Source organism: Octodon degus, unplaced genomic scaffold (genome assembly GCF_000260255.1).
Source record: "Octodon degus isolate 3935 unplaced genomic scaffold, OctDeg1.0 scaffold00028, whole genome shotgun sequence".
Taxonomy (NCBI): Eukaryota; Metazoa; Chordata; class Mammalia; order Rodentia; family Octodontidae; genus Octodon; species Octodon degus.
The window spans coordinates 8,619,749-8,645,081 of NW_004524604.1; the positions used below are offsets into that span (position 1 = coordinate 8,619,749).

General features: G+C 41.5%; 1 protein-coding gene across 1 annotated transcript in view; it reads left to right on the forward strand.

Moving 5' to 3' along the window:
• The first annotated feature begins 587 nt into the window (after positions 1-587).
• The window catches only part of Siah1 (siah E3 ubiquitin protein ligase 1), a 32,254-nt gene continuing 7,508 nt past the window's right edge, over positions 588-25,333 (forward strand). The window contains exon 1 of the mRNA XM_023713033.1: positions 588-610. The gene's annotated coding sequence lies outside the window, so the exon portion shown is untranslated. The remainder of the gene's footprint in view (positions 611-25,333) is intronic.

Sequence of the window (25,333 nt, forward strand, 5' to 3'; positions counted from 1 at the left end):
GCCTCGGCCTCCGCGTCCGCCGCGCGGCCCGCGCTTGCAGCCGCCTCCCTTGTTGATGTCGTTGAGAGGGGCGCGTGCACGCTGGCCGGGCGGCCGCCCGGCGGTCCTGCCCCGCGGCTCCCGGCACCGGTGTGCGCAGTGTGGGGCCTCCTGGCCCGGGGACGTCTGGGGGTGCTGGGGAACCCCAGGTGCAGCGCAGGTCGGGCCGCGGCGTCTCCGGTCATCCCCGTGGGGACAGTACTGTGACATTCAGGCAGGTTCAGTGGTTGAGCTCATCTGCCCGGTCACCGGAGCCGCGGACGTGGACGCGGGGCGGGGATCGCAGCAGCTGAGCTTTCCTCATTCTTGATGAGCAGCTGTCAAGGGTACAGACCTAACTCTTGGGGGTGGGATCTCGGTTGCTTGCCTTGCTTGGAGTCTAGTCCTCGAAGCAGTGTGACCTTGGGGGAGAGCCCTGACCTCACCGTGCTTTGTGTTGCTTATCTGCAAAGTGGGTGACCTGTTCGTACTTAGCGCCAGCGATGTTCAGAGAGCCGATGCGAAGAAAGCTTAAGTGCTCAGAGACCTAGTAGCACCGGACTAAGTGCTCAGTAAACCTGCGAACGCCTTGGTTAGTAACTGAACCTGGAAATGCGTAGGTCAGAGTTTGTGAATTCACGTTGTAAATCGGTATTGGTTGGTGTTTTCTGTCAGTTCGTTTTGTTGTTGAAAAGGAAAAGGAGATTTGGATACTCAATTGGTCTGTCTTCTGAGCTGACAGCATTTTGGAAATTGTGATGAGATCTTGTGTGGATTTAGAAAATCAAGTTGATTAAAATTGAGGCTTCGTTTTAGCGATTTTTAGTTTATGAGTCAGTTCATTTTCAAAGACTTTAGTTACTGTCTTGGAAAAGTGTCCTTAAATTGAGTGTTAGCTATCTGTGGTGTCACCATCACTTACAAGTTGCTGGAGTTGGTTTGCATTGTGGTGGACAGGATTTTGGTTAGCTTCTGTTAGAATTTTAGACCGGTTGGTTGCTTTTTGAGAGAGTCTGGGCTTTTTAGCCCAGGCTGGTTTGCAACTCTTATGCCTCAGCCTCCCGCAGTGCTGGGTGCCTTATGCCACCAGAGCTGGCTTAGACTGGTAGCTTTTGAGACACGAAGTGGATTATATAAGTTATTTCTGTATTTTTTCCTTCTGCAGATAGGTAATGACACAGACATCCATTATTTGGAAAGGTTAGTTGGAGTTGTATGCAGAAGTTTTTGAAGTTTGCTTTGCCCCAAATTTTTATTTAAGTATACAGTATATGCAGCTTAAGTGACAACTTTTGATATCTCTCCAGCATAGTTTTGTAGCAGTAATATTTTTAATTCAAATACAGTGTAACAGATATGGAACTGATAACTGTTTACATTTGTTCCACAAGGTACAAGTTTAGAAACTAGAAGGAAAATCAGTTTATTTCTTCATTTATATCTTAATGTCTGTTCCCTCATAGCTTCAGGAAATCTTGGAAAATTACTGTACAACTGTATTTGTTTAATATCTACAATTAAAAGGAATGTTATAATTAAGTTAGAAGTAATGGAAGTTACAAAGGGAGTATCTAGTTGTGTGAATAATATTAAGAATAGGGTTTATTTTCAGTAAGGTGTTTTGAAAGCTAAAAACATAAGGATAACAGTAAGTATAGTAACTTTGTAAAGTTTTAGGCGACTGCTTACACTGTACTTAAAACATTTTTTTTCCGTATTTTTTTAGGGAAGGGTCTATTGGGTGTTCAGGGTCAGACTCATAGTGATCCACCTATTTGCAGCCTCCCAAGAGCTGGGATTGCAGGCATATGCCACCACTCCCAGTCTCAATTGCTGTCTCAGCTGGCCTGTACTTAAAACATTTGATTTACATATTTGTATATTTTTTGCTTTTTGAGACAGGGTTTTATTATGTAGTTTAGGGTGGCCTTGAACTCATTATATAGTCTAAGGTGACCTCAAACTCAAGGGAGTCCTGCTTTAGCCTCCTAAATGCTGTGATTACAGGCATGGGCCACCATGCCTGGTTGATTTACATATTTTTTTTTTAGGAGGGTCTTTTTGAGACAGGGTCTTTCTGTGCAGTTCAGGCTAGCCTTGAACTCACTTTGTAGCCTAGGCTGGCCTCAAACTTGTATCAGTCCTCCTGCCTCAGCTTCCTGAGTGCTGGAGTTACAGGTGTGTGCTACCATGCCCGACTAAATAGTTCTTGGCTAAATAGTTTTATTTTAATGTATTTTAAATGATTTGTTTTTCATGACTCTAGTTACTAGAGCATCCACTTAAGGACAAGAATTAGGTGTTTTTAATTGCTATATCCTTAGTGTTTAAGTGCTCTGTAGAGGACATATTGGTTTCATGACCTATTTTCTACATGCTGATGACACTCAGATCTTTTTGCTTTTGGTACTGTAGACCCCTACATACTTTTATGCAATCTTTGTATTATTTTTTGGTGTTTCAGACAGGGTTTCACTGTGTAGCTTAGGCTGGCCGTGAACTCACTGTGTATCCTAGGCCGTCCTTGAACTTGAGAGTGATACTCATGCTTCAGCCTTTCAGTGCTGTGGCCACCTTCTCAGCTTCCACAGACTTGACTTTTAAGAGCAGTTTAGGTTCATAGTAAAATTGAAGAGAAGATACATAAGTTTCCCAATTAACTTCTGCTCCATACATGCATGTTTTTCCCTGTTTTTTACCAGAGTGGTGATTTGTCTCAGTCAGTAAAACCCACATTGACACATCATTGGATATTAGGATTAATTCTTGGTATTGTATATTTTATGTATTTGGACAAAATATAATGACACATGTGAATGGTTCAATAGAGTTGGAACTTTAAGCATTTGGGCTTTCCACATGTATTTCTTCCACCTGACATTGGTGGTCTGTCCTTTCATGGTGAGATAATGTGTTTCTTTATAGTGCTGAGCAAGGCTCTAACATCTAGATGCACCAAGTTTGGTCTGTGTAGCTGCTCCGGAGTTTTGACAGTTACCAGTGAAGCTGCTGTAAACACCTAGGCTTTTTTGTGGATCTGAGTTTCCAACCCCTTGGAGTAAATACTAGGGAGCATAATTGCTGGATCATATGGTAAGAGTGTTTAGTTTTGCAAGAAACTGCTGAACTGTCTTCAAAAAAGACTACCATTTTGCATTTAGCTGTGCACAAGAATTGCTGTCACTGTCTATTCTAAGCACCTGATGTTGCTACTCTGGATTCTTGGTGTATACAGAAGTCTTTTCATTTCTCCATGACATGGAATGTAGAGTACTTTCTTGAACACTACTGGCCACCTGTATAGTTTTTGGCATGGTGCCTGTTAAGGGCATTGGCCCATTTTTAATAAAGTTGGTTTATATATTTACACACTTACTTTGATTTTATTGTTTCACATCTGTTTATTAATTGATTGATTGATGGGTTTTGCTATATAATAGCCCAGGCTGGTTTTGAATTTACTGTGTGATCCAGCCTGGTTTCAAACTCCCGGCAATCCTCTTGCCTCAACCTCTCAGCTTACATCTCTTACTGAGTGCATGTTATGTATAAGATTGATAGATTCCATTTTGGCAGATTCATACATGCACATAACATATACTTGGGTCAGTTTCGCTCATTCATAGCCTCTTTGACCTGCTCACTTCTTCCCTAGCTCATATTTTGGAGGGACTTTCACTTTTTTAATTGTATCTGTCACGGATTAGATTCCTACTGAGTTTTGAGAATTCTTTGTGTATTTTGGTAGCACTCTTTTATCAGATAAGTGTTTTCAAATACTTTTTGTTTTTTGCTCTCTAGTTATCTCAAAATTAGCCACACATATACATGCTGTTTTTTCTCTTGTATCTTTAAGTGATTTCCTGTTTTTTTTTTTGTTCTCATTGCTTTCAGTCAGTTGTATTGTGTTGTTTTGTTTGTTTTGCAGTACTGGAGATTAAATTTGACGTCCTCTTGCCTCAGCATCCTAAAGAGATGGGATTATAGGTTTATGCCACCACATCCCAACTTGCTTGCCCCCTATCCTTGCAAACTGGATTCTTTTGTTCCTTGAGCACTTTACATCTTTGTGCACTGCTTCTGATTGTATTTAAGTTTCTGTCTGTGCTACTTTGAGCAGATTAGCCTCTCCAAGCTCTAGGTTTTTTTTTTTTTTTTTTTTTTTTTCTTGTGGCTCAGTCTGCCTGAAGGGCAGGTCTGGTAAGGCAGGTGGAGCTGGGATTCGAACTGTGGTATTCTGTGCCTGACTGCATTTGCATGAGCAGGTGCTTAAACAGCTGAGCTAACCTGCAGGCCCCACTCCAAGCTCTAGTTGCCCTTAGCAGATTGTATTACACGTGGAGGCTGCGTGTGCAGGGCCATGTGAATATATTGCTGCTTTCCTCCCAGCCCAGGGACCTGATATATCACTTGTTGTGTCCATGACTAAGACCCTTGAGAGAGAGAGACACTGCCTACTTTTGCATATAAAGACCACATCCCCTGATACATAGAAAATAATATGAATGCTTAGTTGCAACTAAGTTACGTCTTTAAATATTACCACTTGTGTTCTAGTGAGGAAAGAAAGAAAATGACAATTTGTGATAGTGCTATGAAAGAGTCTAGGCCCTCTGAGGGAAGAGGGGAGCTCTCAGACTGTAGGAACAGCTGGACCTTGCCTTTGTAGAGGAAATAGATGAAAAGGAGAGTGGATCAGCAGTGATCAGATTCGTAGATGTCCAAGCATGGAATGTGAATTTTAAGAGTGCTGGGAGACTATGGAAAGTATTTAATTAAAGTGGAATATAATCCACTGATTTTTAAAGATTACTATAGCTGATTGGATACTCAGTTGCTTAGAAGGCCGTTCTTTCAGTGTGTTACTAGTCAATTATGATCTAGATTAAAGTGTGGTAGTGAAGACGAAGAGAAGTGAATGGATTTGAGATATATTCTGAACTCAGAATTAGCAGGATTTTGGATGGATTAGATATGAGGGATGAGGGAAGGAAAGAATTAGGTTTCTGCCTAGAGCAACTGTGAATTGTGGTACAGCTTACCAAAATGAAAAAGACTGGATTCAGAGTTGTGTTATGTTGGATTTGAGATTGGGGGCTGTGTCACAGAAGTCAGATGGAAGATTAGTGCATGTTTGTATGCTGGAGAAAGGAGAGAGTTGAATGTAAGAGAGACATGTGAAGACTGAAGTGAGAGGTCCCTTCTGTCTTGGAGAGGGAAGGACATAGAGGTATGTGGGTGAATGGGTGGGTGAGATTGTTTGCTTTGGTGGTCTACATTGTCTTTACCAAAGGAAGTAGAATTGGAACCACAGTTGAATATTCACAGTTAGACTTTAAATGCAGGTACAAGTTGTTCAAATCCTATGTGTATGTCTGGATGAACTTTTGTAAGTGAAATGCATTATTGTGATCACTGCCTCAGATTAAGAAGCAGAACAAGAAGCTTCCTTTGTTCCCGTTCGTTATTTCCTTCCCCTTCTTCCCTGGGAAACTACATCTTGAATGTTTTAGTTTTTTGAGACAGAGTCTCAGGTTGATACTCCTGCCTCAGCTTCCCAAGTGCTGGGATTATAGGCATGTGCCACTATGCCTAGTATTACATCTTTTATTTTTAAGTGTATTGGTACAGTCTAAATATGTGTACTGATCACATTCATCATTTGTACCTGTATATAACTAATTTTTTTCCATTCCCCTACCCTTAACTCCACTTCGACTTATTACAGCTTTTCCATTATTTCCTCCTTTTCTCATTTTTTTTTCTTCCTTCCTTTTCCCCTCCTGCCTCCCTAGTTCCTTTTCTCATTTGAATATTTTCTTCCTATTTCACAATATGTATTATGTATTTTATTCCTTATTTACACTTTCAAAGGCCAGCTTGGGAAGGTTACGTCTATAATAGCTCTAACCAAATGAAGTTGATCTGTTAGAAATGTAGTTTCCCTCCCATGTATTAGAATTTTTGCTCCTTTCACTTGGCTAAAGGTCTGAATTGGAAGGTAATTTAAATGCTCGCTTTGTTTTTGGTTTTCTAGTCAGGATCTCACTATGTAGTCCAGGCTGGTCTTGAACTCATTGTGTATCCCAGGCAATCTTTCTCCCCCAGCCTCTCCAGTGCTGGGAAAGTAGGTATGAGCCGCTAAGCCCGGTTTAAGTGGTAAATTGAACATTTTAAAAAAAGTATAAAATAACATGTCTGTATGAAATAAAAAGCATTTTGTGAATAGGCTGATTTTTAATATTTTCTTTATTAGTATCCGGTATTTAAGGCATTTTAAGAAAAGTAGAATAAGAAAAAGGACTATTTCTGATTTTCATTGTTTTTTTTTCTTTTGTGTGTTTTGAGACAGTAACTCAGTATATAGTTCAGACTGGTTTTTTTAAATTTTTTAAAATTATTTATTTATTTTTATTTATTACATTTATTGATTGTGTGTGTGTGTGGCCAGATCAGCCCACCAGGGGGCGGGGCTGGCTGGCATGTGGTGCTGGGGGATCGAACCGCGGTCCCTGTGCTTTGCCAAGCTTGTTTCAAATAGGTGCTTTAGACCACTGAGCCATCTCTCCAGCCCTTCAGACTGGTTTTGAACTCGTTATGTAGCACAGACTGGCCTCAAACTCTGGGATATCCTCCTGCCCTAGCCTTCTGAGTGCTGGGAGTACAGGCCTAATCCTTGGTTTGCATTAAATTTTAAATTTAAAAATTATAAAAGTTGCCCATTGAAAAATTTGAGAAATAAAGAAATGTGCTCACTTCCCCCATGATGACTCAAAATCTGATTTTTGAAAAATAGCCATTGTAGACATTTGTATAATTTGTGTTTCACCCTTAAAAATCAGTCATAGGTATTTTAAGTTTTTTTTTTATCTGATTTAAATCTACATAGGTGTTTTACCCATTAAATGATTGTCATCTATTAGGCAGTGTATTAGGACTGTGTAGTTTCAAATGGAGAGCTTTGTGCCTTTGACTTGAAGGTCATAGTACTTTATGTGCTTGTAGTTCAGTGGGTCCACCTGGGTAGCTTCTGTTTCTAAAGTTTATCTTACTCCTTTTTCTTATTGAGCACTTTAAACACATCCTGAAATTTGGATGCCTGTTTACTTAATTTTCTATCTCATTGCATGGGACGTGTGTGTGGATGTATAAATATATCAATAAGCATATCTGTTTATTTTCCCTTTTGCTGTAAATGGACTTGTGATCTGTAGGTGCTGTGTTTTGTTTTTTGTCCCTTCTTACTCTCCTTCCTTCTTCCTTCCTTGAGATAAAATCTAACACCTTGCACACAAGACAGACCCTCTTGCTGAGCTCCATGCCCATTCCTTCTACCCATTTAAACAGTTGATTCTCATATGCTAATAAATAAAGTATGGACACACCTTACTACAAAAACAAAACAAAACAAAACAAAAAACCTAGGGTTCACTTGTATAGAAAGCTCTTCTGTACCTTGCTACAGTCTAGTAAAATCCACATATGTAATCCCCATGTATAAATTACTGAAATTCTAATAAATTAATTCCAGTCTACCACTTCCAGTGTAATGCCTGGCAAGAATAAAGATATTAAGGCGTATTTGTAGTTTGGAGAGCCAAAGGGGTCTTAAGTCTAGCTAGAATGGTGGCTACCCAGAACACAAAGGCCTTGATCTAGGGCTGAACCCAGGTTTTATTAAACTGTGAAGAGAGGAGTGGCTCAGGGAGACTGACAAGAAAAAGGCAACATATGAGTGCTGTGAGCTGGGCTGGGTAGGCCTGAAATCTCTGCAGAATGGAGAGAGAATGATATGCAGAAAAAGTAATCTACATATTGTAGATTGGGGCGGTATATATGTTTTGAGGTTGGTGTTTCAGTTTTGATGTGTAATCCATGCCCTGAGAAATCATAGTATCATTCATGACGCTCATTCTCAGCTGACAGGGTGGCTCTTGGCCCATCTCACACATTACTTGGGAGCTGTGGGTAGGGAGGGCATCACTGACTTTTACCATTGCTTCGAAGACTACATGTCAGCACCTCAGCTACACCCATTTGCATTGCTTAAATGCCAATTGAGAGAGGATAAGGGAATGTCCTTGCCAGCTCTGTGCATATCAATACATGGAGGTAGTGCCAAATGCTCTTCTTTCTAGGAGAGCTGTCCAAGTGGTCCTCCACACTCTTGTATGAACCATAATTTAGCACACTTAAAATAGTGCTTTTTTGGTCTCTTTGCTGTTATAGACAGAGTTGCTGTAAGGCATTCGTATTTGTGTGTGTGCGTGCCTGTGCCACCATACATGAATTGGAAGAGATACTTGGAAGAAGTACTGCTGATTCAGAGGAGAGGTACAGAGCTCAATGGACTAAGTGCCTGCTTAAGCAAGCGCAGGATCTAGGGTTTGATCTCTGGCACCACATGGGTCCCGCCCATGGGCGGGTGTGCTGAGCCAGGAAGTTGAAAACAGGAGGATCACTATGAGTCCGAGGTGTTCAGTGAGACCCTGTACCAAATACATTAATTTCAGAAGGGGGGGGGGGCAGGGAGATAGCTCAGGAGTCAGAGCGTCTGCCTGGCAAGCGCAGGACCCAGGTTTGAGTCCCAATACTGCATTCTGTGCTGGCCACTAAAACTGGGCATGGTGGTACATGCCTGTAATCCCAGCTCAGGGGAGGCTGAGACAGGAGGATCACTATAAGTCTGAGCTGTGTAGTGAGACCCTGTACCAAATAAATCTAAAAAATAATTAAAAAAAAAATAAAAGCAGAGGTACGCACTCTTGATACACACTGCCAAGTGTATAGAAAGCCTCTACCTAGACACCTCCAGATAGAGGAGGACCTCTTTTGACCTTTTTTTTTTTTTCTTTTTGAGATCAGTCTCACTGGGCAGTTCAGTCTGGCTTTGAACTCACTGTGTAACCCAGGCTGGCCTGGAATTTGCAGGGATCCTCCAGCTTCAACCTCCAGAGTGCTGGGATTACAGGTGTGTGCCACTTTTGCTGCATCTTTGCCAAGACTCAGGATCAAATCTTTGAAAACAAATTTATATATGTCATTTCTTTGCCAATGCATACAATTAGTGATATTTCTCATGAAGTTTTGAATTTTTTCTATAGTTTTTGTATATAACTTAGTTAAATATTTTAAAAAGAAAATCTCCTATTTTTTTTCCAGGTATCTTTTTAAGAAGCAACTGCTTTTACCTTTTTCAGCTATATTTGCCTTCTTTGCTTCTAAATAACATGATTCTTTTAATTTGAATTTCAGTTGCAGGCTTCCTTTTTTTTTTTTTTTTTTAAATTTTTTTTATTTTTTTATGAGAGAGAGAGAGAGAGAGAGAGAGAGAGAGAGAGAGAGAGACAGGCCAGCTCAGCCCACCAGGGGGCGGGCTGGCTGGCATGTGGTGCTGGGGGATTGAACCGCGGTCCCTGATGCTTTTGCTAAGCTTGTTCTAAGTAGGTGCTTTAGACCACTGAGCCATCTCTCCAGCCCAAACAACTGAGCTAAGGCCAGGCCCCTCCAGGCTTCCTTTGTTTACTTCCTGTTGTGGATTTAACTCCTGCTCACTTCACATAGGCTAATCTCCTTTCCTGTGGCCTCTTGATTTAGTAACATCACAATTTTGTGCTTGTAATTTATGAGTAAAAGTTACTAATAATCTGAACCATGTAGAAGCAGTGCCTTTTTCCCCTGAACTATTTAGTGTCTGTTTCTTATAGTTAACAACTTCTGCTTTTTTGTCCTCTCTCCTTCCCCCATCATTTCCTTTCCTGTCCCTTCTTTTCCTCCCTTCCTCTATCCTTCCTCCCTCCTTTTCCTTTGTGTTGGCTGTTGATGCTGTCCTGCATTCCTTGTTCTCAGCTTAAATGTTAAGTGGAATTGTTCGTAGATTTTAGGTTGTCTTCTATCATGAACCTATCATTACCCTTGGTATTCCTTTTACCTTTGTCTGAGTTTATTAATAAGTTTTCTGTTTATTGCAACCTCTGTTCTCCTTTTTGGCCCATTCTCTTGTATTTGAAGAGCCAGTTCCCAGGAGCTTTCTGACATTTCTAGGGGAGACTATTCTGAAACATTGCATTATTATTCTTTCCTAACACTTCTGCTTTAATTGGATCTGGTATATAATTTTATTTTATTTTTTCTATATATATATGTATATGAGGTACAGAATTTTAGGATGATATTCATTTTCTTTGAGAATTTAAAAAAGCATTGTTGTTATTTTGTAACTTTGATGTTCAAAAGCCCAAAATTCTTTTGCTTTCTGTTTATTCATCCAACAAATATTTGTTGAGCTTGTACCTATGTGCCAGGCATGAAGTGTTTGGAAGACTAAACCAGCTTCTTTGCATTTAAATAACATGCAGGGAAATGTACAACAAACAAATAGTAGTAAATTGTATAGCCTGTAAGCAGGTAGTAAAAGGAAAACAGATGGCTGTGAAGCAGGGGAGAGACAAGAGACGAGGAAGAGGGGGGTAGGGGCACAGATTGAGGAGTGCATTATGAAGGGTCACCAGGCAAGGCATAGGAAGTGAAGGAATTCACTATATTGATATACAGGAGAATAGTACCTTAAGGTCAAAAGCACAACCCAGTGTTGGCATGGAACAAGAAGGGCAATAGCGTTGGGTGAAGAATAGAGTTGGAGATGAAGTCATATTGTGTAGGAAGGCTTTTATGGTCAGTTTGTAGAATTTCAGCTTTTATTCTGCTACTGGGTAGCCATAGAGGACAAAAGAGCAACATAATCTGATAAGTTGGAACTGAAGCTCATCATTGCACTCACAACATGTTAGAGAGTGAAAGTGGAGACAAAATGGAAATGGAGGTTCGTTAGGAGGCTATGTCATAGGTGCCCAGGTGTTCTGGATATGTGCTGTGAAAGAGGGGAGTCAGGATGAGTTGAGACCTTTGACCTGAGTAACTGAGACAGTGGAATTGCTGTCCATTGAAGGTGGAAGGCTAGGCCAGGGCAGTTTTTAGTAAGTGATGAAGAATTTGCTTTGGCTTTACTCATGAGAGGTATCTGGGAGGCAACTGAATGTACAAGTCTGAGGTTCAGAACAGAACTGGAGGTGTGTGTGTATGTGTTTAAATTTTTAAAAAAATATTTATTTGGTACAGGGTTGCACTATGCAGCATGGACTTGTAGTAATCCTCCTGTCTCAGCCTGCCCAGTGCTGGAATCACAGGCATGCACCGCAATGCTGGCAAGGCATGTGGTACTGGGGATCGAACACTAGACAGGCGCTTAGACCATTGAGCTATCTCCCCAGCTACTCTGTGTGTGTGTGTGTGTGTGTGTGTGTGTGTGTGTGTGTGTTTTAATCTGAGCCAGAGTTATATACTTTAAGTTCTTGGCATATTGGGAGAATTTAAAACTATAAGACTGGGTGGCATCATTAGTGTCTCCATTCTAGGTATGAAAGGAGGACTAGTTTCAAAAGTTTGGAAACAAAGTCAGGAAATGGAGCTGAGGAGGACTAGTGAGATAGGAAATCACGATAATCAAAGTTAGTGAAGGAAGTTTATCAGGCAAGAGCCTCTGAATCATTAACTTTGAGATACTGCCAAATGGTCATAAAATTGTAGTGTCTTGATTAGTAGAAGGTTGTGAAATCAACTGATAGATGCAGTTTCTTTTGGAGTTCAGTACACCTAAATCTCATTTCCTGTAGATATCTCCTCAGCAATATTCAGTGTAAATCCTTCAATGAAAACCGTGATGTCATTTGGCTTCGCTTCACATACAATTACCCTTCCACCTCAACTCTTCTATTAACCTACCATAATTAGAGTACTTCAGTGCCAGTTTGGAACCAGTGTGACCATAAATTGTGAATAAGAGTGTTTAGTTTACTGACAGGTGGATTTAGATGATTCAAAATATGCTTTTTTAAAAGATTAAAATGTAAAGATTATTACATTTACAATTTTGTTTTAAATTTTATATAAGAATGTGAACTCCTTGAATACAATTTTTTTTGAGACAAGATCTCGCTATGCAGTTCAGGCTGGCCTTGAACTTATGTAGCCCAGGCTGGGCTCATACTCACAGTGATCCTCCTGTCTCAGCCTCCCAAGTGTTGGGATTACAGGTTTGTGCTACCATGCCTAGCTAATTTAATACTAAGTTGTTAATTCATGTGCTGTGTACCCTAAATGGAAATAATGCAAAAATGGTTTGGTTAGAGTTTCAGATGTAATGTAGGACACTTACTTACTTATGTAGACAGAGTCTCACTATTTCAGCTGAATTTTTTACTTTTGGGTTTTTGAGACAGGGTGTTGCTGGTCTTGAATTCAGTAGAGTAGTAAAAGTAGTAAGTAGCCTGCTTGGGGGATCCAAGGGAGATGTTCACAGGTGACGTCCCAAGGTTAAAGAACACACGTGTGCAAAACATCAGCAGCCACAGCAGGCAGCATGAAGCAGAACACCAGAGAGAACCACCTGCATCTTCGTTATATAATTTTTAATTTTTTAATTTTTTTTATTTTTAGGGAAGGGTCTACAGAGTGTACAGGGTCTCACTACTAGATCGGACTCATAGTGATCCGCCTGTTTACAGCCTCCCAAGAGCTAGGATTACAGGCGCGTACCACCACGCCCAGTCTCAATTGCTGTCTCAGTGTGCCCTGGGGGTGGGGCCAGCACAGCAGGCCAGGTGTTGTATAATTCTTATACAGGTGGTTGTCTCGTGTTTACATTTCTTAAGTAGTGCAGTAACTAGCACATGTGTGTTTTCATGTGCTAAGTCATGGTTACATAACTTTATTCCACTGTGTACTGCATTAGACAAGCGTCCTCAAGTGTCCTTAGGTGCCTCTGAGCTTTGAAGCAGTCTGAGTGGTTCCCCACATCTCACCCTCTCAAAGATTGGGGTTATTTAAATCTAACATTTTATGTGTAACAGGGCACAAGTACTTGTAGTTAACAAATCTAGAACCAGATGCTATTCCTAGTGCCATCCCTTACATAGCAGTCAGTATTTTTGGTTAGACACTATTCCTAATGGTCAGCCATTGCAGTGCCTGGTCAAAGCACCTGTTAAGTCATTTTTTGGCAAGAGGAGGGGCTTATGTCCTGAACCATGATATCTTGCATGGTCAGCTTTTGGCGACACCCTCCTGTGTCTCACCATAGCTCAGTACCCTACAGTAAAGATAGCCCAACTATGCACACTTGTAGGGGACCTTCTTTATGCATGACAGGCAATCACTCTGTCTGCAGCCCTTCCTTTGGCTTGACTTGCCTGTTCTGGTTTCAAACCAGACTGCTTCTATAACTTTTTTTAAAAAAATGTAGTACAGGGTCTGCAGGGTCTCACCATGTAGATCGGATTTGTAGTGATTCTCCTGTTTTCAGCCTCCCAAGTGCTGGAATTACAAGTGTGCACCACCATGCCCAGGCTCAGTCACCATCTCAGCATGCCCCAGTGCAGGGCTGGCACGGGCACACTGGGGATTGAACTCTGGCTGCTGTGCTCTGCCTAAACAGGCACTCTAGTCAGCTGAGCTGTCTGGCTGACCCTCAAACCAGAGTACTTCTGTACTGGGCGGGCTGGACAGTGACTGCTGTCCATTGTGGAGTTGGGCGTGACTAGATCCATCAGTATATCTGGTGTCAGTGGAGTTCACCATTTTATTTATTATTTTAAAAATCTTTTACTTGGGCTGGTGAGACGGCTCGGTGGTCTGAAGCACCTACTTAGAACAAGCTTAGCAAAGCACAGGGACCGCGGTTCAATCCCCCAGCACCACATGCCGGCCAGCCCCGCCCCCTGGTGGGCTGAGCTGGCCACACACACACACACACACACACACACACACACATAAATAAATAAATAAAAAGTAAGCAAATTCTCAAGGTTGAGTGGCCTATAAAGGGTGCAGACCCAACAAAACTGATGGACTTCATAGCCACTATTGTACCCTAAAGAAGATAGCCATGTGTGCTGGTACACACCTATAAAAATCTTTTACTTATTTATTTACTTCATACACGGTCTTGCTACACAGCTCAGACTCATAGTGATCCTCCTGTCTCAGCCTCCCCAGCACTGGGATTACAGGCATGTACCACAATGCCCAGTTTTGGGGCAGCAGGACACACTCAGGGTTCTGGTGCTGGGGGCCAGCACGGCATGTGGTCCTGGAGATTGAACTCGAGTCCTTGTGCTTGCCAGGGAGGCATTTCGACCACTGAGCTATTTCCCCATCCCCCCTCCTTTCTATGTAGGGACTAAGGGTCAAGTCCTGTAGTCCATCCTCCTGGACAGGTCCCAAAACTTGTCATTTTGGCTGTCAGTGGGCTAGCAGAGAAAGAGGCTGCTATTGGAGGTATGTCTCCCAGTGTGTGAGAGTGGGAGCCTGTGCCACTCCATTCTTGATGAGCTGTCCACATCCATACCCAGCCATCTGTCCTGTGATTCCTCACAGGCATGCAGTACTGCTATTTCTTAATCAGGGTATACCAGCTTTTGTTTTCCTTCTGCAGCTGTGGCCAAAACCCAACAGGGTGCTTCCATTGCCCAGTTTTTGCTATAGGCCTAAGCCAAATTATTGTCATCCATATTGATGGTTAAGATAAATGGCAAGATAAGATCAGTGACTCTTAAGGGCTTTGCACCTGTGCAGTGGTCCTTTTTGAGTCCTAAAAAGCTGCTTCTACTGTGTCTGCCCAGCAAGCAGCTTTTGCTGTGTCTGTCTAGCCCTATTTGTGCCCCATTTGGTTATCTGGTATAAAGGGCACACAGTAGGGTAGTTAGCTGCGGTACATCCTCCAAAAACCTAGCAAGCTCACATATGCCTGTAATTGGCCTATTGTTGTGGTTCTGTTCTTACCTGACCATATAACACCTAAGAATTTGATAGACAAGCCACTTTCTTGGACCTTGTCTTTGCCTGTGGCCCCACTACCAGGTTAGCAAAAGCTTCCTTTGCATTGTACACAATAGCTTTTAAATCTGCAAGGTAATCAGAGATTAACATAATATCATCAATACAAAATAGTGACACAGTGTGGCTTGGTCCAGCTGGCCAGGTTCTGAGCCACCAGGTCATGACACAAAGGTGAGCTATGCAAATAGCTCTGTGGCAACATCTAAAAGGTCCATTGTCTGCCCTCCCAAGTGAAGGCAAATTGTTCCTGACTGCCAACATCAGGGTAAGACTTCACTGTCATTCCCCATGATCCCTCTGGCTTCTGCACCAATTCTGAAGGGCTGTGTGCAGGGAGTATCACTGCTGCTTTTTCCAATTTCAAGGCAGTCTGTCCCATCTCATGGCTTCCAGGTAGCCAATACTACTTAATGCACATGACTCACATGGCTTTTGGGAGTCAGCTATGTGTGGTGTGATTGGCCTCTGAATGTTGATTTAAACACATTAATTTGAAACCAAAATTCTGCATGTAGTGTCCAGCTGAGCAACAGTTTATCCACCCCCAGTATACATTTAGCAACTGAGGCAACATAAACATCATACAGATGTGAGGACAAGTACCTGATAACTAGTGTCATACGGGCCTCCCAGACTGTGTTATAGTGACTTCCATGCCCTTCTATATGTGCAGTAAATAGGTCCTGTAAAATGGTTTGGGTTGCTGTACATTAGTGTTGACTTGGCTCTGATACCCACCAGTGCTAGAACATGCTATACATCTTTTGGGGACTAGTAAATAGTTTTCCTTATGTGGCCTCTGGTCTCCTGGGACGCCCCCATGACCCAGGTACCTTGGTCTGTCTCCTAATCAGTAAAGGAGATGAGTGTCACTTCTTCCTGGATCGTCAAGACTGTGTAGGCCATCTGGCCCTGGCCAGTATTGCTGCTCAGAGCATAACTGCTTCCACAGAGTCAGCAACACATCCGAAGGCTGCCAAGCTAACTTATCTGTGGCTAGGCTGGCAGCCAGCAGGTCCATTCAGACCTGGAGCCCATGGACTTTTAGGGGCCCTGGACCTTCAAGGGCCCCACAGATTGACCTTGCAGGGACAGCCCTGTTTGCCTAGCTCCCTCCCCCCTTTTTCTTCTTTGTCAGTACAGTTTGTAAAAATCTTGCCTTACTGTGTTGCTTCACTTCCACATTTCCTAGCCTGACCAAGGCATCCACAACTTCGTGGACCAGGTGATCTGTAAAAGAGGCTGAAAGAGCTACTGTTGACCCAAACATGGCAGATGGCCTGTTCTCTAGGATTATGTCCTTCTTGCATCAGCATTTTCTCATCTGGATTATGGTGCTGCTGCATGCACATTTCATGTAGCATCGTTATCCAGTCTAGATAGCGACTCTCTTCAGCAGGTCACCTAGATTCTCTCATACTAGGCGAGCATCTGCTACCAGCCAATTAATCATAGCCTGATTACCTGCTTCTGGGTCTGTCCCCTGTACATCCTGCAGAACCCGTCTCATAGAGGTGGTGCGGGCTATGCTGGCTATTTGGGACATCTCCTGTGGGTTTAACTGTGTGTTATCAGCCCTGTCATTGCACAGCAATAGCAACCATGGAAGCACTGTTTTACCCACCTTCTGTTTTAATTATTTTGCCAGTTCCTGCAGCTCCATAGCTGTGTCAGTTGTGCACATTGTGTGCTGGGTACGGCTAGATGGATCTCTCAGTCCTCCCTGGGTTAAGGGCTTCCTTCAGCTCCACTTTTTACAGGAGTGGAGATAGTGAGACTCTACTGGCTTATGAAAAACTAGATTTTCCCCAAGGGTTTTTTTCCCCTCACACATGAAGACATGCTTCTGGAGACATTTCTTGAAGAGGCAATGTTTGCCATGCCTCATATGATCGCCACAGCAGCCAGCCATTGCTCAAGGTCCTCTTTTATCTGCTGCAACTGGTCTACTTGCCAGACAAGGACACCCACCTCTTGATTTACTCAGCAGAAGAGAGTGAACACCCAAGCCACCTGCCCTACTATTCCACTGTGAGGGTGAAGAATTTTTCTGTCACTTCTAAGGCTTGCAAGAGATTCCTGGTCTCCAAACAGATTGTTTCCCACTCCTCTAGGATCTTCCAGGCTGTTGCATGGCTGGTTGTTTATCAGCCATTCCCCAGGGTTCTCCCTTGCCTTCTAGCACTGTTGCCACAGCCTCCATGGAACCACTCACCTCAGTGCCTTGCTGACTGCCATTTGTGGGCCTGTTCAGGGGGCCAAAGGGTGATTTTCTCAGGTGAGGCCCCAAGGTTAAAGAACACATGTGCAAGACATCAGCACCCACAGCAGATAGCATAGCGCAGAGCACCAGAGTGAGAGCCACCCATATCTTTAGTGTATAATTCTTATACAGGCTGTTATCTCATGTTTACATTCTTACATAGTATGTTAATCAGCATGTGTGTGTTTACTGTGCTAAGTCATAAGTTACATAACTGTATCCCGCTGTGCACCTGCATTAGACAAGTGGGGTCATGTCCTCAGGTGTTTTGATGCTCCTGAGCTTTGAAGCAGTTTGAGTGTTTCCCTACAGTAGGCCAAACTGGCCTTGAACTCACACTGATCCTCTTGCCTCAGCCTCCTAAGTGCTGGGATTACAGGCATGAGTCATCATGCTTGGCTGGTTATATACTAATTTAATAGTAGATTGTTAATTTGTGTGCTTTGTATTCTTAGTTGAAATAACTAAGATGATTTGGTTAGAGTTTCAGATGTAATATGAGATAGTCTCACTATTTCAGCTAATACAGTTTAATTTTAATAAGGTCCATGAGCTTTTAAATGTCATTTTTTTCAGAGCCAGCCAAATAGCTCAGCATATTAAAGTGCCTGCAAGCAGGTGCAGGGGCTGAGGGTTCGATCCTCAGGCCTGCCATGCTGGCCCTGCACCCAGACGCGCTGAGATGGCAGTTGAGACTGGGTGTGGTGGCATGTGCCTGTAATCCCAGGTCATGGAAGGCTGTAAACAGGTAGATCACTATGAGTCAGATCTAGTAGTGAGACTCTGAACACTCTAGACCCTTCCCTAAATACAAAAAAAAAAAAAAAAAAGTCATTTTTTCCCCATAATTCTGTTGCTTTTCTTCTGTTTTACTAGCAAAGAACTGTCATTCTTACAGTGTCTTAGCTTCTCTGATATGTGTATATTAAGTGTTTTTACTCTTTCTTTACTTCTGTCTCTGAAGCAATATGCTGTTGTGTGCTTAGAGTTAGTGTCACTAACTACAAGGTGAGTGCTGTGTTTAATTTGCTGGAGAATTTTTGTCCTCAGTTTATGGTCATGTTCTCTGTGTGCTAGTGTGTATCTATCATACTTGTCGGATGGAATGCAGAGTTGTGTGGGTCCTGCATTACTCGGTAGCACTAGGTACAGTGTATTTTGTAAGTAAGGTTTACATAGATAGCCTAATGCCAGATAAGTTAGAGGAATAATCATATGCAGAAATGTTTGATAGTTTTATATTTTGAGAGACTGAAATATAATCAGAACACTAAACATTTATATTCAAGCGTGGACACACATTTTACAGTGTTTGGATGCTGATTATATTGCAGTCTGATTATATTGTGTTGTAATCATGACTGACATACAGTAGTTTCAGTAATTTAAAGTGTTGCCTCCAAAATTTTAAATTATGTACAGAACTGAGCTGGCCAGATAGTTTAGTGGATTAAAGTGCCTACTTAGGCAGATGCAGTGACTGGGGTTTGATTCCCAGCATGCTGTGCTGGCCCCACCCTGGGGGCGTACTGAGACAGAGATTGAGACTGGGCATGGTGGCGCAAGCTTTTAATCCCAGTGCTTGGGAGGTTGAAAACAGGATCCCTATGAGTCCAATCTGTGTAGTGTGACCCTGTAGATCCTGTACTAAATATATTAAAAAAATAAATAAATTGCGGAACATTTACTAGTATGTGGTATGAAATAGAAAGATTATGAAAACCTGTTTGGTCATCCATCTGCTTCTGTCCTCTTATTCCTCTGGTCTTCCCTTTTTGGTAAAGATGTGTGTAATGCTAAGTTAAATGTCCTATACCAGAGTAAGAGTATGAACCAGGTGTGGTGGTGCATACCTGTAATCCTAGCACTTGGGGAGGCTGAAGCAGGAGGACTGCTATGAGTTTGAGGCCAGCCGGCACTACATAGCAAGACCCTGTCTCAACAACAACAACAACAACAAAAAAAAAAAACAAACAAAAACAACAAAAAACAAAACCCAAAGATATATATATATATCTATGTATATAGATATATCTATATAGCCATCGCAGTACATTGAGTTCCATAGAGACAGCACCGGAACAAGTGAGAGCCAGATGGACACTGGGTTACTCTGTACCTCACTGAGGAAAACAACATGGGCAAAGGAGATCCTAAGAAGCAGAGAGCAAGATGTCATCATATGCATTCTTTGTGCAAACTTGCCAAGAGGAGCACAAGAAGCAGCATCCAGGTGCTTCCGTTACCTTCTCAAGAGTTTTCTAAGAGGTGCTCAGAGAGGTAGAAGACCATGTCTGCTAAAGAAAAAGGAAAATTTGAAGACCTGGCAAAAGCGGACAAGGCTCGTTATGAAAGAGAAGTGAAAACTTATGTTCCTCCTAAAGGAGAAACAAAAAAGTTCAAGGGTCTCAGTGCTTCCAAGAGACCTCCTTCTGCCTTCTTCTGTTCTGAGTATCACTCAAAAATCAAAGGAGAACTTTCTGGCCTTTCCATTAGTGATGTTGCAAAGAAACTTGGAGAAATGTGAAATAATACTGCAGCAGATGACCAGCAGCCATATGAGAAGAAGGCTGCTAAGCTGAAGGAAAAGTATGGAAAGGACATCACTGCCTACTGGGCTAGGAGCAAAAAAGGGAGTAATTAAGGCTGAAAAAAAGCAAGAAAAAGAAGGAAGAAGAGAATGAGAAAGATGAGGATGAAGAGGAGGAAGAAAACAGGATGAGGAGGATGAAGAGGACGATGATGAATAAATTGGTTCTAACGCAGTTTTTTTTTTTTCTATAAAACATTTAACCCCCCTGTACACAACTCCTTTTGAAGAAAAATTGAAACTGTGTAAAAAAAAAGCATTTTGATTTTAGGGTCACTTTAAAAAATGAGATTTATAGACAAATGGGACAACTTGGCTCTGACTTAAAATATTTCTGATCTTTAGTTACTTTATTTGTAAAATAAAGAGAAAATTTCAAATGAGGGCTTTTTTTTTGAGAGATGGAGGTCTTACTATGTAGTTCATGCTGGCCTAGAACATACACCAGCTCTTCTACCTCTTTCTCAAGAATGCAGGGATTACAGGTGTGTACACTACAGCTGGCTACTTTGTGAAGTTTAGTTTGTATGAAGTTGGTGGTAAAGAGTGTTGCTGGTCTCAGGTACCCAGTTAATGAAGCTGCTTTCACAGCATATCTTACGATAGTGGTAGTGAACCCATGGCACATGTACCACAACCAGCAGTTATCATTGAAAGCTATGAAAGTTTTATCATCACTGCACTGATTTTTAGCAGTTTTCAGAAGCAGTCTCAGATTGAGATTATCATAAAGTGTAGGATCTATTTTTTTCACAGTGGATTGAAATTACAGTTTTAAGTGTAAGCCTCTAATCCCTGGACACAATACATTGTGCTAGTATGATCTCCGAGTTCAAGTCTCACTTGGCATTTCAGTGGCTTGGAGACTATATCTCAAAAGAAAAACAGAAAGAAGTGGGGGTGTAGCTCTGTGCAGAGGCCTTGGATTCAACCTGTAGTACTACACACCAACCAACCAACCAACCAACCAACCCATCCAGTTTTCTGTAAAAGCCTGTTGTGGATAGCTCAAGTGTTCTTGCTCAGTGATTCAGTGGTGTTTTGAGTTACAGTTGCACTGAATATTCCCATGTACTTGATACCATTTAGTGTCCATAAAAGCTATTGGTGGTGGTAGTTTTATTATTTCACAAGTGAGAAACTTGAGATTTAGAATTATAATTTTGCCTAATACAAATGGAGTCATGAAGAGCTACATTTGGATTCAGCTTCAAATCGGTTATTGAACTCAGGCCCTTGCGCTTGCCAGGAAAGCCCTTACTCTACTGAGCCATCTCCCAAGCCCCTTTCTTTTTTTATTTTTTTGGTACTGGGAATCAAACTCAGGACCTTGCACTTGCCAGGCAGGTAGCATGCCACTGAGCTGTATCCCTAGCCCCTAGAATTCTTTTTTTTTTTTTTTAAATGTGTTTGGCACAGGGTCTCACTACATAGTTCAGATTCGTAGTGATCCTCTTGTTTTCAGCCTCCCCAGCCCTGGGATTATAGGACTCGGTGGCTGGCTCAATGCGCCCAGGACTGGGCCATCGTGGGGATCAAACCCTGATCCCTGCGCTTGCCTAAGCAGGTGCTTAGTCTGCAGAGCTATCTCACCAGCCCTTTAGTTTCTAATTCTTACCAAATCAATATATGCAGCTACATTCTCAAGGTATGTTCTATAAAATGAAATTACTATCTAAAAATTGGTTGAGCCTTCACAAACATAAGAAGTTTTTTTTCCTTTTTTTTTTTTTTTTCCAGAACTGGCAATTGAACTCAAGGCCCTTGCGCTTGCCAGGAAAGCCCTTATTCTACTGAACCATCTCCCCAGCCCCTTTCCTTTTTTTTTGGTACTGGGAATCAAACTCAGGACCTTGCACTTGCCAGGCAGGTACCATGCCACTGAGCTGTATCCCTGGCCCCTAACAAAAGAAATACTTTGAGAACTTAATTGATATGTAAATATATCAAGTTTTAAAAATTAACTTTGTGGTGATAAAATAGTTTACTTTCAAAATATTGTTTAGAATGGGTTTGGTGGCACACACTTGTAATCCCAGCACTGGGAGGCTGAGGTAGGAGGGTTGCTTTGACTTTAAGGCCAGTTTGGGCTACAAAGTAAGTTCAAGGCTAGCCTGAACTGCATAGTGAAGCCGTTTCAAAAATTTATTTGAAGTACTGAGGGTTGAACCCAGGGCCCCCTGTACATTCTAGTGAAGTGCTCTGCCACTGAGTTTTGTCCTAAAGTGCTATTTAAAAAAAAAAAAAAACCCAAAAAACAAACTTCTACGAGTCCAGTCTGTGTAGTGTGTAGTGAGACCCTGTAGACCCTGCCGTAAATACATTGAAAAAGAAATAAATTTATCAGTACATTTTAGGTGTAAGTTCATCTTAGTAAAGTTGTACCTGTACATAATTCTATCTTGATTTTTTTTTCTTCATCCCCCACCTTCTGTTTAGTCCTTATTTACAAAAGCTTTGTTTCCATTTTTTCCTTCTTATCATTTCTTTTTCTTTCCTTCTTTCCTCTTGAGGGTGAAAATTTTATACCAGAGTCAGGGAGTACAGTGTTGTTTCCTAAGGCTATATGTCTTGATTTCAAGCTTTTCTTTGAAATATTTAAAGAAATATTTATTCCTTTGGATTGAATAGTTAAACTTTTGGATTGGTGAAATATTTAAACCTTTGGATTGAAGAGACTAATCTGTTTGGCAAGTCTGAAGAAGACACATACAGGTTAATTATTCCTTATTCAAAATGCTTGAGTCCAGAAGTATTTCAGATTTTTTTCTCAGATTTTTAAATATTCACTGGTTAAACATTTTAAATCCAGTAGTCAAGAAATGTTCCATAATCCAAATTTTTTGTTTTACTTTGAGTTTTTTAAGATAGAGTCTTGCTATGTAGTTCATGCTGGCCTCGAACTCTGGCAGTTCTCTTGCCTCAGCCTCCCAAATGTTGGGATTCAGGCATGTGCAACCATACCCAGACCCAAAATCTAAAGTGTCAGTACTTAAAAAATTTTTAGGTTTCCAAGCATTTCAGATTTAGGGATGCTGTTGTAGTCAGGGTTTGCAAGGGAATACATTTAATATAGGACACATTTTATAGGATTATTTTATCATATTCACCCAAAAAGTTAAATGCAGAAGAGCACAAGAGGTCTCTCCATGCAATAGAGATTCAAAAGATCCGACTGAGGACCTGCCTTCCGCAGCAGTGTCCCCTGTGAGTCCAGTTGGAGACTTAGGGTCCATGAAAATGTCTCATTCAAGTCTGAATCAAGGATATGGCCTGGGAAGGCCCAAGGCCAGTGATAGAAGCTAGAAAGTCTGTGCCAGTGGGGTGAAGGATTTCTGCCAGCAGTCTGAGGGACCTGCACTGGAGTCAGGAACTTCAAGTTAAGGACCAGAGCTCCCCTGAAAAGAAATGTAGCCATCTCCAGTGACCACAGGAACCCAAGTTCTCTGAAGATTTCGTATCAGGAAAGCCAGTATAACAAGCTTCTCCCGGAGAATCAACAGCACACGGTTTTCTTCTTCAGTTCTCCCTTTATGCTGTTGACAGCAGTGCTTAGATGGGCCTTCCACATCTAGAACCACACTGATTTAGTTCAGCTGGGTATGTATTACAAGTTGACCATTATGTATCACAGAAGCGAAATGTATACTTTGATCTAATGAAAAATTCTTCTAAAGTGTTCTATAAGCAGTTTGCCAGCTGGGAGGAAGATGACCTAAAAACAGTAAGAATGAAAATGGTAGTGAGTTTTTCATCTGTTTGACTAAATAGAAGAATTCTTACATACATTTTACGTAGTTTTAAGGGAGAAGTGGTGACTAGAACACTAACCTTAAGTAACCACTCAAGAATTTAGATACTCTGAAAATTGTCTTGATTTTACAATTGTACTAGAAAATGGCCTGGCAGGTAGGAAGAGGAAAATTATATTTATAGTAGTTCTTTCTTGCCTGTGGTTTTGATTTCTGAAGTTTTAGTTACCTGTCAACTGTGGTCTAAAAATATTAAATGGAAATTTTTAGAAATAGTTCATAAATTTTAAATAGTACCTGATGAAAAGTTTCTTGCCATTGCTTGGGTCCTGAGTCATCCTTGTCTGATGTGTGTACCTTGTACGTGTGTTACCTGCTCATTAGTCAGTAACTGACTCAGTTATCAGATGCATGTGATCAGATAGATTGCCCTATTATTACAGTGCTGTGTTCTAGTAACCTTTGTGTAACTTAACAGTCACTCGAAAGTACAAGAATATAACTTATAGCAGGTCAGATAACTCAAAGGCCATAAAGTGAAACTTTCTTCAGTGGTACCGAGATTGAACCCAGAGCCTTTATGCTGAACTATATCCACAGTACTTTTTAAAAAAATGTATTTAGTACAGAGTCTCACTACACAGCTGGGACTCGTAGTGATCCTCCTGTTTTCAGCCTCCCTAGCACTGGGATTACAGGCATGCACCACCATGCCCAGATTTGGTTGCGGGTTTAGCTAGCCCCGGGGGTAGGGCCACTGTAACATACAGAACCTGGGGATTAAACCCTGGTCCCTGTGCTTGCCAAAGCAGGTGCTTAGTCTGTTGCACCCACAGTACTTTTTGTGGCAGGGTCTTGCAAAGTTGCCCAGCTTGGGCTGGAATTTGGGATTGTCTTGCTCCTGCTAGAGGCCAGGATTATGTGTGCAGTGAGACCTGGTGAAAGGTCTTAAAGCAGTTGTAAGATATGGTACTATGCCTAAATTATAAATTAAATTTAATTGTACTTATGTGTGTATAGAAAACATAGTTATGTTTAGGATTGACTAGTATCTGCAATTTCAGGGATTTCCTGGTTTGTGAAATGTAAGAACATATCACTTGTGGGTAAGGGGGGACTATTGGCATGTAAAACGGCCTTAATCATTTTGGAGGAATGTTAGTACTGTCATTCTTGATGTTGTACATTTAGTGTGTACTAAAAATAAGGAGAATAGCTAGTAAAATAGAAGTAGAACATGTAAAAGCTTTGCTAACTGGTGGAACTCATTGCCTGATGACAATGTGATTGTGTCACTTTACATTTGTGCCAGCCATGTATGAGTTGAGGGTTCCATGTGCTTGTCAGCACTTTATACTGCCCCTTATGTTTAGCCATTTTGAGATTTTGGAATACTAGTATGTACTGAGGTTGGAGAATGTAGTAGAGTAGTGATAAATCATTTCTCTTTTGACTTAAAGGGGGTGGTAGGTGGCTTTGGGGATCTAAAATAATTTACGTTTGATTCTGTCCTCGGGGTCCTATTGACATGTCCCATCCAGTTTATGAAACAAATAATTGGCAGGGCTTAGTGTTTAGAAGGATCCCTTAAACCTACAGTATTTTCATTTCCTTGCTTATGCCCACCTCGCAGATACATTTTCTCCTTTGTAGAGAAAATGGAAAACTCTGACCAAAACTCTTAGCCTAATCTACACATAGTCTGTCTTTGCTGTTTTTACTGTGGGGGAGGTTGCTCTTCTAGCATAGTCTAGTCCCTCTGAGTTTTAAAAATTGAAAATCCTTCACCTTCTTAAGAACTTGATCACATTGCTC